Source organism: Podarcis bocagei (assembly GCF_964188305.1).
Source record: "Podarcis bocagei genome assembly, chromosome: 4".
NCBI classification, from domain to species: domain Eukaryota; kingdom Metazoa; phylum Chordata; class Lepidosauria; order Squamata; family Lacertidae; genus Podarcis; species Podarcis bocagei.
The window spans coordinates 76,669,515-76,681,165 of record NC_138128.1 but is presented as its reverse complement, the minus strand read 5'-3'; positions in this window follow the sequence as shown (position 1 = coordinate 76,681,165).

Sequence of the window (11,651 nt, the reverse complement as noted above, 5' to 3'; positions counted from 1 at the left end):
ACCATTTTATAACTGCAGGTGGGAGCTCATGTGATGGAATGGTCCTCTACAGATTAAAAGAAAAGAAAAGATTTCTCACATAGAAAACTGGCATGTTGGAGACAAAGCAAGGCTAGATCCCTTCTTCCTGACACCTGCTTTCTATGAGGAGGGAGTTTTTGTTTGGGGTAGAATGTAATCAGTCTGGAGTGGTACAGTCCAAGCACAGGTTAACCACCCCATGCCTATGTTTCATTTACCCTCCTGCGGTATCTGCAGTTGCTGTTGGCTGCTATTCTATGAACTCTCATTAAATGGAATACCAAAACCCGGTGGAGATTTTAAAAAGTTTGTATATGACCCTCTTCAGCCACAAACGGTTCCGATTTCTCCCCAGAAGAGTTGGCAAAACATGAAATCATAGCATAGCAACCCCAAATACGGTGCTTAAATTTGTACAGTGGTACCTCGGCTTAAGTACTTAATTCGTTCCAGAGGTCCGTTCTTAACCTGAAACTGTTCTTAACCTGAAGCACCACTTTAGCTAATGGGGCCTCCTGCTGCCGCCGGGCCGCCGGAGCATGATTTCTGTTCTCATCCTGAAGCAAAGTTCTTAACCTGAAGCACTATTTCTGGGTTAGCGGAATCTGTAACCTGAAGCGTATGTAACCTGAAGCGTATGTAACCCGAGGTACCACTGTAGTTCGAAACTATACTTTTAAATAGCAAACTACAGAAAGAGGCAATCCATAATAAATTGGGCTGTCAACTGATAGAGGATACAATAGGCATAGGCAAACTCGGCCCTCCAGATGTTTTGAGACTACAATTCACATCATTCCTGACCACTGGTCCTGTTAGCTAGGAATGATGGGAGTTGTAGTCCCAAAACATCAGGAGGGCTGAGTTTGCCTATGCCTGGGATACAACCTGGGGTTGTTTCCAAACCAGCTCCTGGAGTGGGGCACTTCTATCTCCTCTCCTCTCTGCATGCAGCCCCTGCCCCAGTCTTCTCCAGATTGTCCCCAAACCTCCAGAGCTGATTCTGAGGGTGCACATGGAGGAAGGCCTGCAGGGGAGAGGAAGGAAAAGTTCAGTTCCACAAACACAAGCCTCTGCCTTTTAATCCATTTGTGTAAATAAATGTGCATATTACCAAAGCTTCACTATAGGTGTCTTGCTTGAAGGAAGTGAGGAATCATAAACGATGAGGAAAGCTTACAATTTATAAAAGCCAACGTAACATATTTTGTGCTCCTCGCAATTCCTATGGCAATAGTTAACACACCAGAACCAAAATACCCTCAAAAAATAAATTTGCCCATAATTCTCAGATTAATTAAAAATTGCCGTCTCCTATTACAACTGACCCGCCCCGCCGCCACCACTACTAAATCAATTTAGGGAACGATCCTAATTCCCTTCTGGGGGTGCCGGGGCTGATCAGGGTGGCACAAACCCCATCACATCCCAAGCCCTGCTTCTCATGTTGGCCAGAGAGGAAGCAGAAGGGTGGTTTCATCCCGTGTTTTGTGGCGCCAGCTCCAGTCTGGGATAGCAGAAAGGCCCAGATTAGACCCATTGCCAGTAGGGAAGTTTAGGAGGGGAGGGGCTTGATGTGGTCTCTTGGCGAAGGAGGTTAGGCACGATATTCCACTAGGTTCTGCCAAGTAGAAGGATTCTGCTTCCATTGCAATGTTCTTCTCCATCACTTCTTGTGGACATGTTTTGGTGCCGCTAACCTTCACGCCTCATTTGCAGGAATCTTCGCGTCCTAGCGAAGTTGAGAGGCAAAACTAGTTTTCTCCAGAGAAAGGAAGAAAATAGCTCAGCCGTGTCTACATGTAATTTATTTCAAAATACTTCTTATAAGAGATGTACAATGTATTTCCGTGAAGTGGGTTTACAGTAAGTGTGTTAAGACTTGTGGACGATGTTTCGCTTTTTATTTTATTTATTTTTAAAAACCACAGTGAATATTTGATTTGAAAAACACACGTATGATTGTGGCAATAAAAACAGGGTTTACAATATATTTAACTGAGGTGAAATACAGGTAAGAATATTTGCTGTTGTATAAATAGCTCCAGATGGAAGTTGGTGATTAATCCATCTGTTAAATTATTGTTTTATTTATATAATGTATATGGAACTGTTTTTTGTATATGTCCAACTTTCCCAATGCTGTTTGAGTTGTTAGTCCTATGCTTCAAGGCTGGTTCATCCAACCTTATTTATTTCAACTGATAACTGCAACATCAAGTGATGACTTCCATGGGTGGGTAGGTTATCACAGATCTAACACTATAGACCAGAGCTTTCAAATCACCTCACATCTGCTCTGGGCTAATGCTCTTCAGTGAAATAAATTCATACAGATTACAAGGGATGTGGGTCTGCCTCCAGAATATGGTGCAGCCAACGTGGCACCCGCAAAATGTTTTGGACTGCAATTCCCATCAGCCCCATCCAGCATGGCCTATGCTCAGGGATGATGGGTATTGTAGTCCACCATTATCTAGAGGGCACCCATTCTCTCCCCCCCAACTATATCCTAGGCTGTTTCTTGACATTATTATAGGATGTGTGTCTCCTACCTTGCACCCCATATCATTAGTTGACTCTGGCAGGAACAGAGGAGTGTTTAGCACAATGATGTCAGGACATGGGGCACATTTACTTGATTGAAATATTTCTTTCCTGCCTGACAACAGGACTCCATGGCAGCACAACCAAGGAAAATGAGGACCACACAACATAGGGGTTGTATCCAACTTAGAGTGCCCCCCTGTAATCGACTTACTTAAGTTTAGTCGCGATTAACTTAAGTCCATTGATTTTCACACATCTATTTGGTGTATGGCTTGCTTTTTTAAAAATATTGGATTTCTTACCTGCTATTCAGCAGAAGACTCCAAGGCAGGCTGCAATAATAGTTGGATACAGCCCAATGGGTGGTATTCACCTAAGTTTACTCAGAGTAAACCCACAGAAATGAATGAACACAACTAAGGCTGCAGAACATGGCAGTTTATTCCGTTTCCCCAACATGTCCTTAAATGGTTAAATTCCACATTATAGTTGAGCTTCCACATGTCGCATAAACCACCTCCAGGAACATAGTGCCTGCTTAGTGCTCATTTCCATGTTCTTTGCTTCTGTTTGCAGATAACATGGGAATGAGCAACCAAACCTGTGCGACGCTCTACTGCATGTCCATTTTATGTCGTGTGAAAGCGCAAATATCAAGTGGAAATCAATAGCTTAGGGGAATGTCAGGAAAATGAAACAGACTGCTGTGTGGGGGCAGCCTAAACTAGGTCCAGGCACTTCTGTGGGTCTCCTCTAAGTAAAACTTGAATACTGCCCAATATAAGAACTTAAGACGAGCCTGCTGGATCAGGCCAAGGGCCCATCTAGTCCAGCAACCTGTTACCACACTGAGTGACCAGATGCCTGTGGGAAGCCTTCAAGCAGGCCGTGAGCGCAATACACACCCAGCATGCTTTGGGGCCCTGTTCACTTTCCCTTGGGCTGTTTGTGACTCCTGGCTCTTCCTAGCAGCTGTGGTGAAAGGAGCAGGAAGTGATGTCAGCTACCCAGTCCCCAGCAGATGTTCCTGTTTGTTGCTCTAGCTGTGTACACTGCATCTGGGAAGACCTGTCACGTGGATCCTTCTTTCAACAGCAGCTCTGTGTTCCTGATAATGCATCCATCTGCCCTCATCCATTTCAAGGGATTCGCACAGGGGCCATCACACGGCTGAGTCACAGCCCTCAGTTGCCATTAGATTTTACTATATGTTTAGGTACCTCATTTTGTACAGGATGCTTTGCCAGAGCACACGTTATCGTGCTGACGAAGAAAGGTGTTTTTATGTTCTTATTTTGTCGGGTGCTGTGCGGCAAGAGATACTTCCCTTGCCATCCTAACAGCCTCAAACTCACGACAAGTGTTTCTTTGGCTTTGTGCGTCGCTCGCATTCTTGAAAGGTGTGTGGGAAATTATCACCTGAAATGGTCAAAGAAAACTACAATGCCACCACCAGACGAGGGGTGTTTGTGTGTGGGGGGGAAGGGGAATATTCTACCATTGACACAATAATAGTGTGTTAGTGGTGCTTTCATACTGGAATGCCCACATATCGTTCCATGCTTTTTCAATATTTATGGCATTCTTGCTGTCCGGAGGGGTGTTATAGTGCAACAGAAGTGAGACAACCCCCTGCCCTGAAACATTTGCGGCATGTAAAGTTACAGGACTGCAGCAGGAAGCGAGGAGACATGTGATTATTGGGAACAAAGCAGGGCGTTCTCAGGTAGAGGGGAAACCTCCCTGATAACCATCATGAGCACAAATAATCATGAATGCACATGAAAAAGGATGTCTGGAGGGGCCCTAAGGGTGTGGCACAGGGATGCTGTAGAAATAGTTCCCCCTTCCCCAATTGTGACTTCTAGATGAACTTGGAGTGTGTCCTGACATCCTTACAATCTCTTGTTTCTGTTCCCCTGCTTTGCATCACTGGTTGGCAAGGGAGGAAAATATACATCGTAATGACATCAGGACACAGGACGAGTTGAAGCAGATGTTTCAAATAGTAATTGGGAGCTTGAAAAGGGGCTGCTGACCTGTGCTTTTGACAAAGTGTTGTTCTGTCCTCGTGACAGCCTGTCTCTTTCCTGAGCTGAGAATGTAGCAGCTTCCTCTTTCTTAACTACTTCAGCTACACTTTACTTAATGGCCGTTAGTCACTGAGGAGAAGCAGAAAAAGAGGGTTGGCGTTATGGATAGGATTCGTTCCCATCTCATTTTAAGTTGTTTTTCATTAAAGAAAATAAAATTTAAAAAAAAGAAAAGCACTGTAGGCTGCATGTTTTCATTTCCCCCTGATCCTGAATTGGCCAAGTCATCATATGCTGAATTAATCAGTTACAAAGCAGTTGGAATGCACTGTAACTCCGGAAACAAAAGACATTTTAGTCTACTGTTAAAAAAAGAGAAATCTAATAAAGAGTATATTTCTGAATCGTTGTATTGGTGAACTATGTAATGGTTGAATGGTAGTCTTTTTAAGCAGCATGGCTCCTGTGTGCTATTTGCAGGGCAGTTACATTTACTGCAGTCACAGTGCAATGAGAGAGGCAGATGGGAATGAATCTCTCTGGGTGGTTGTCACCCCACTTGCCCCTCTTGCTGCTCAGAGATGGGGGGCTCCTGCTTCGGCTGCCTCTTGTAACCTAGCTAGCTCCACAAGTAGCATTACAGCTTCATCTAGGGACTCAGCTACATTAGTTTAAAAAAGATGAAGTTATGAATGTGTTTAAAACTGTGACACCAGATGTCGCTGTAGAGCTGAAATCTGAACTCTGAGATTCCCCCCCCCAGCGTTTTTTTATAGCTGTATAAAGATAAAGGGACCCCTGTCCATTAGGTCCAGTCGTGGCAGACTCTGGGGTTGCAGCGGTCATCTCTCTTTATTGGCCGAGGGAGCTGGCGTACAGCTTCTGGGTCATGTGGCCAGCATGACTAAGCCGCTTCTGGCGAACCAGAGCAGTGCATGGAAACGCCGTTTACCTTCCCGCTGGAGCGGTACCTATTTATCTACTTGCACTGCATGCTTTCGAACTGCTAGGTTGGCAGGAGCAGGGACTGAGCAACGAGAGCTCACCCCGTTGTGGGGATTCGAACCGCCGACCTTCTGATCAGCAAGTCCTAGGCTCTGTGGTTTAACCCACAGCGCCACCCACGTCCCTTATAGCTGTATAGATGCAGCCTAATGCAAGTGCCCTGTATGGTATAGACATGATCACTGTGTGTACCCAAAAGGAAGTGGAGCCAATGGGTACTGCTAAGCAAGCAAGAGAGGTGAGGAGGAGATGAATAAGCTTCCCTTTCACTCAGTCCCCTTCCTTGCCAGCTTCCCATCCTCTACGCACAAACAATCTACCCCACATGGACAGAGGGGCTGAGGCATGGAAAAGAAGAAACTTTGGGTGAAAGGTATCACAAGTAACTGCATCCAGGTGGGGCCACTGAGCCTACCTGGACATCACACAGAAGCTCCAAAGAAGCCTAACCTAAAAATGGTTCCAACAGGATGGTGGACCTGCATTTATTTCAAGGATTATATCAGGATGTTTCTCCATACCTTAGGACTGGAAAGTAGCCAATGTAACACCAATTTTTAAAGAGGGATTCTGGAAATTAAAGGCCCATTAGCTTAATGTCTGTACTTGCAAAACTGGTGGAAAGTATTGTTAAAGATGAAATAAGCATATAAAACAGTGTTTCCCAAACTTGGGTCTCCGGCTGTTTTTGAACAACAGTTCCCATCATTCTTGGCCACTGATCCTGCTAGCTAGGGATGATGGGAGTTGTAGTCCAAAAACCGCTGGAGACCCAAGTTTGGGAAACACTGATATAGAAGACCAAATAGAGCCAGCATGCTGAAGGTGAGCCAGGATGACTTCTACAAGGGCAAGTCCCGTCTCACGAACCTATTGGAGTTCTTTGAGAGTGTTCACAAGCACAAAGACAGAAGTGATCCAGTTGACATCATGCACTTGGGCTTTCAAAAAGCTTTCAACGAGGTACCTCACCAAACACTTCGTAGTAAACTTTGCAGTCATGGAATAAGAGCAGAATGCTCTTATGGGTCAGGAATTGGTTAAGTAGCTGGAAGCAGAGAGTAGGAATAAATGGATGGTGCTCCAGACTGAGAGCTATAGAAAGTGAAGTCGTCACAACGATTAGCTTGTAGGTTTTTAAAAACTTTTTCACAAATGATCCAGAGTTGAGGGTGAGCAGTGAGGTGGCCAAGTTTGTTGACGGTACTAAATTCTTCAGGGTTAAAACAAAGAGAGACCGTGGAGAGCTCCAAAAGGACCTCTCCAAACTGAGTAAATGGGCAGTAACAAAATGGCAAATACAATTCAATGTAAGCCAGTGCAGATGGATGTGCCAAAAATATTCTCCATATAGACCCCTGGGCACAGCCAGCCCACTGGCTCATATAGAGTCACTCTGCAACTGCTATGTGTGAAAATTTGCACTACGGCCTTCGAAATGGAACTTGGAGGAGCATTTTCTTCAGTAAGTTACTGTTAAATCCAGCAGGACCAAGCTTTGAATGGCTTGTCTTGCCATAAAAGGGAAGGAGCCAGCACTGGTGAGTCTGCAACACATCCACCATAGCTGTCAACGTTTCCCTTTTTTAAAGGGAAATTCTCTTATTCTGAATAGGATTCCTCGCAAGAAAAGGGGAAAGTTGACAGCTATGACATCCACTTAAGCATCCTTCTTGCTCTTGCCCATTTGTCCAATCAGGAGTTAGGGTTTCTTTAGGGGTACAATGAAATCTGCCAATAACTAACGGTGTGTGTGTGTGTGTGTGTGTGTGTGTGTGTGAGAGAGAGAGAGAGAGAGAGAGAGAGAGAGAGAGAGAAAGCACACATTCCACAGGATTGTGGCCTAGATTGAAAAGCAGCAATTACAAATGCCTTCACGATGACATTCAGAATGATTTGTGGAAGTTCATCTCACACGCAGCAAATTGGAACATTAACGTACAATGTTATGTCAGCAACTAAACCCAGATATTTCAAGTAAAGGAAATGGGTCACAATAAGAGCCCTTACTATCTTCTAACAAACAAATTGCCAATTTGGCTGCTATAATCACCCACTTCATAGCAGTGAACTCCTTGAGTCTACTCAAGCCAGAGCCCATCTCATTTCTGTCTTTGCATCACCAAATATTGACTGCCATTTGTTCTTGCATCAGTCTAACGCTGATTATTTCTGAACTTCCTGTCTCAAGTGCCTGGATTAGTATTTATTTTAGACCGTACATATGTGGTGGCAGCAGCTTTAAAAATAAAGACTCAGAAATTTCCTTGTATAAAGACAATCAGGCTCTTATTTTACAAGCTATTATGATATGAACACTATGTTCACATTTCATTGCTGATCAATGTCCTCTGTCCCCTACACTCCCAGTTGCCTTAGTTGGTTCCTCCCTTTTAAATAAAGTTATTAGAAATGTGCAGCTATAGAAATATACAAATCACATAGGCTATCTTCCTATAGACATAAAAATGTAAGGCTGCCATCACACGGACCTCACTGGAGGATTTCTACTGCCTCATCACAATCCTGGATTTGAAAGAAACAAGGGTGGAATAGAGGAGCGAGTGAAGGCAGGTTGCACAACACCAGTGGCCCTGGGAGGAGAAGGGAGGCACACCGACAGGTGGAAAGTGAAGGTTTAATACAATGGGGGAAGTGTGAGTAGGCAGGGGTGGAGGGAACAATGAGGAAAAATGTGGCTTTAAACAATAGCGGAAGTAGAGTACCTCCATGCAATGGAATATCTGAGGGCTCTGCATCCTTCTATCTCTTTCACACAAGGCAGCTAAGGAAGGGAAGAGGGAGATGTTTGAGTACAGTGAAAAGGAAGAGGCATTTAAAGGGGCAAAGTGCCTATTTTAAACAATGGTAGAAGTTTAAGTGGTCGAGGAAGGACACTGAGAGGGAAAAAGTAGTTTTAAACAACAGTAGAACTTAGAATAAAGCAGGGATGAGAGGAGAAAAGTGGCAGAAATGTGAATAGAATGAGCAGGGTGCAGGAACACAGCCTGAGTACAGCAGGAATCGGGAAAGGCTTTGTTGTGGTAGCTGTACAGTGTCAGCTTCTGTGTTGTACTCATCTCTGCTATTTGTCCTTGTTAAAACTGGTTTGCTTTTTAAAAACAGCCCCTCCATCCCTGCTTTACTCAAATGTCTGCCGTAGTTTTAAACAAACAATAAATCATCTCAGTGTCTCTCCACTCTTGCTTTGCTCAAACATCTACCTTTTTTCAGTACAGTGAGAAGCGATAGACACTGAAAGGAAAAAGAAATGGGCTGTTTTAAACTCCCCCCTCTTCCATTCCTCAGCTGCCTCATGAGTGAAAGATAAAGGATGGGGAACCATCAAATATTTCATAGTACCTTTCTGCAATATATTTCACTCCTGGGACCATATGTTGTCTTCAACATAAAGGAGAACACACGGGGGGGGGGTTGTACTGCACGTGTAGCTCTTGGCGCTAATAGGACGAGTGCACTGGATATCACCCTATGTGACTAAATTCACCCACATTGAACTTCATACTAATCACCACTTAGAACTTTGTGTTTTCCTATTCTATCTCTAATATTGGTGGAGCCAGGAAGAAAGAATAAACAAAGCTTTTGTATATTAGTAAAAATGGCATTCGAAAATGCGAATGTTGGGGGAAACGTTGCCTAAAATGCCGACAGATTCTCATGAGGAGGAGGAGGAGGGAGAAGAAGAAGAAGAAGAAGAAGAAGAAGAAGAAGAAGAAGAAGAAGAAGAAGAAGAAGAAGAAGAAGAAGAAGAAGAGGCAAACTGATGGGGAGATGAATTTAAGATTGGAAAAAGGAGAAAGTGAAATGGACAGATTTATCCATCCTTAATCCTTTGGGCTTCACTATCACCTGCACCTTCCCAATGTACCTGACACTCTCTGTGAATGTGCATTGTAAGGGAAGATCAGTAACTGATAAAGTCTAGCCATCTTTCAGTTCCCTCACTGAGGAGCTCCACAATTCACAAGCACAGCACAGCTTGAAAACCACTGCTCTCAAAAGTAGTACAAATTAAAAGAGTAATTAAAATAAATTTAATGCATTTGAATTTAGGTTAGAAAGGTAAAGCTCTCCAGTTTTTAGATCAGTTCTGCATCTGTTTTATCCCTATGTTCAGCCTCTGCTTAATGCCTATTTGTAAGAGTAATCAGGACTGGTGAACCAAGTTGTAATTAAAAGCACATAACGGGTCTCTGAAAGGCCATACCAAATCCACATCAGCTTCACTGATATGAAATGGGAGGTATACCTTTCTCAGATCATTTCCACTCACAATCAGATGCAAAGCAACTACCTTGAATAGAGTCGATATCAAGCGACCCTTGCTAACAATCAACAATCCAACACATTATGAACAGTTGTAAAGATTATTTTACTGGAAATTCTGGGATTCCCCCACCCCGCCATACTAATACAAAATTAATTGTAATACAAGGTAGCAGCAGCGTATTTGTTTAGCTCTTTCTCTCTTTCCCCCACTAGGGGATGATAAAACATAATGAACTGTTACAAAATTTAGATCAGCCTTCTGCTTCCTTTTGGTACATTCTCTGGGGGCTTTTCTTGTGACTGTTAACGGCGTGATTTTATTGAGATCACCTTTAAAATATGCTCCACATCCTCAGCAAAAATTCAGTTTCATATTAATTCAGTTTATATTCAATCAGGGCAATTATTTTAATTTTGCAGATGTGATGGTGGGGGGGGAGAGATCCAACTTTGTGAGTGATTTTATAATATGATCTTGTTTGCAGATATGAATGCTTTCAAATACTGCTATACCAAAGTTTAGATTCTGCCCCCTTGCTTACTTGTTCTTCCATCTGCAATATGGGAGACGATATTGTTTTTTAATGTATTACAATTATATTCCATCTTTCCTCCAAAGAGCTCCATACACCATACCTGGTTCTCTTCCCTCCTGCCATTTTACCTTCAAAACAACCCTTTGAAATAGGTTAGGATGAAGGATATTGACTGAGACACAGCTATGAAGTGAGCATCATGGCTAGGTTTGGACTAAGGAGTTTCTGCTCCTACCCTGAGGTTCTAACCACCACATGGCTTATCTACAGACATGATTCGAACTGCCATACTGACTTTGCTTAGTTTAAATGCTGTATGTCATGTCAAAACGTTGCTGGAACAAAGGGTTGCCAGATTTATGAAAGCAAAACAACTTTCTCCAGCATTAGAGGAAACAAACAGAACCCGAATCCCTCGAACTTGCCAGTTAAGAACCACATTTACAAAATTAGCCTAGTTGCCTGGAGATCGACATTAATGGCAGAAAGGAAGGCCTGGAGTGGTGGTTCAGAGAGTGAGGTTTGACATCTACATGAGCTCCATATTTTGAGGTGTATCTTAAGAGCAAACTATGGACTCAGCTAGACTGGTAAAGAAAAAGGGATTTATATGCGTTGTATGTGCGATATAACATTGTGCCCCCAGATGGCGATGTGGAGTCCTGTTTTTCTCTACCTGTTTTCCCTGTTCAGATTTACAACACTTTAAACTGAAACGCTTCTTTGATGTGTCTAGATCCAGCCATTGAGTATAGAATCCACAAGTGCTTGACCTTTCGAAATCCTTCCTTAAAGGCTATTTTTGCAAGCAAGACGGCAACACAATTAATCTACTGTGGAGGCATATTTCAGTCCCTCCTACATTGATGTTCTTGTACTTGACAATCTCTTACCTTGCTCGTTCCACTACAACCCTGTGGGACGGGCACTGCTGCCGCTGCTAGTACGTTTCCTTTCCGACTGCATTGATTTATTTGGATATTTTGATTCCATTTGTCTCTGATAAAATGAAACGCAAGGTGGCTTGCGATGAAAATATAAACCCCAAGAAAATCAAGAGCACCCAAGACATCTGTTCCCTGGTCATGGCAACTGAACCATCTGACTCATTTGCCGTAAGCTGAGCTTTTGATTGCACATATCACCAAGGCGGGTTTAGAGACTGCTAAGTGGCAGATGAGGTGGTTGATCAGTGGCAGTTGGTGCCCATTTG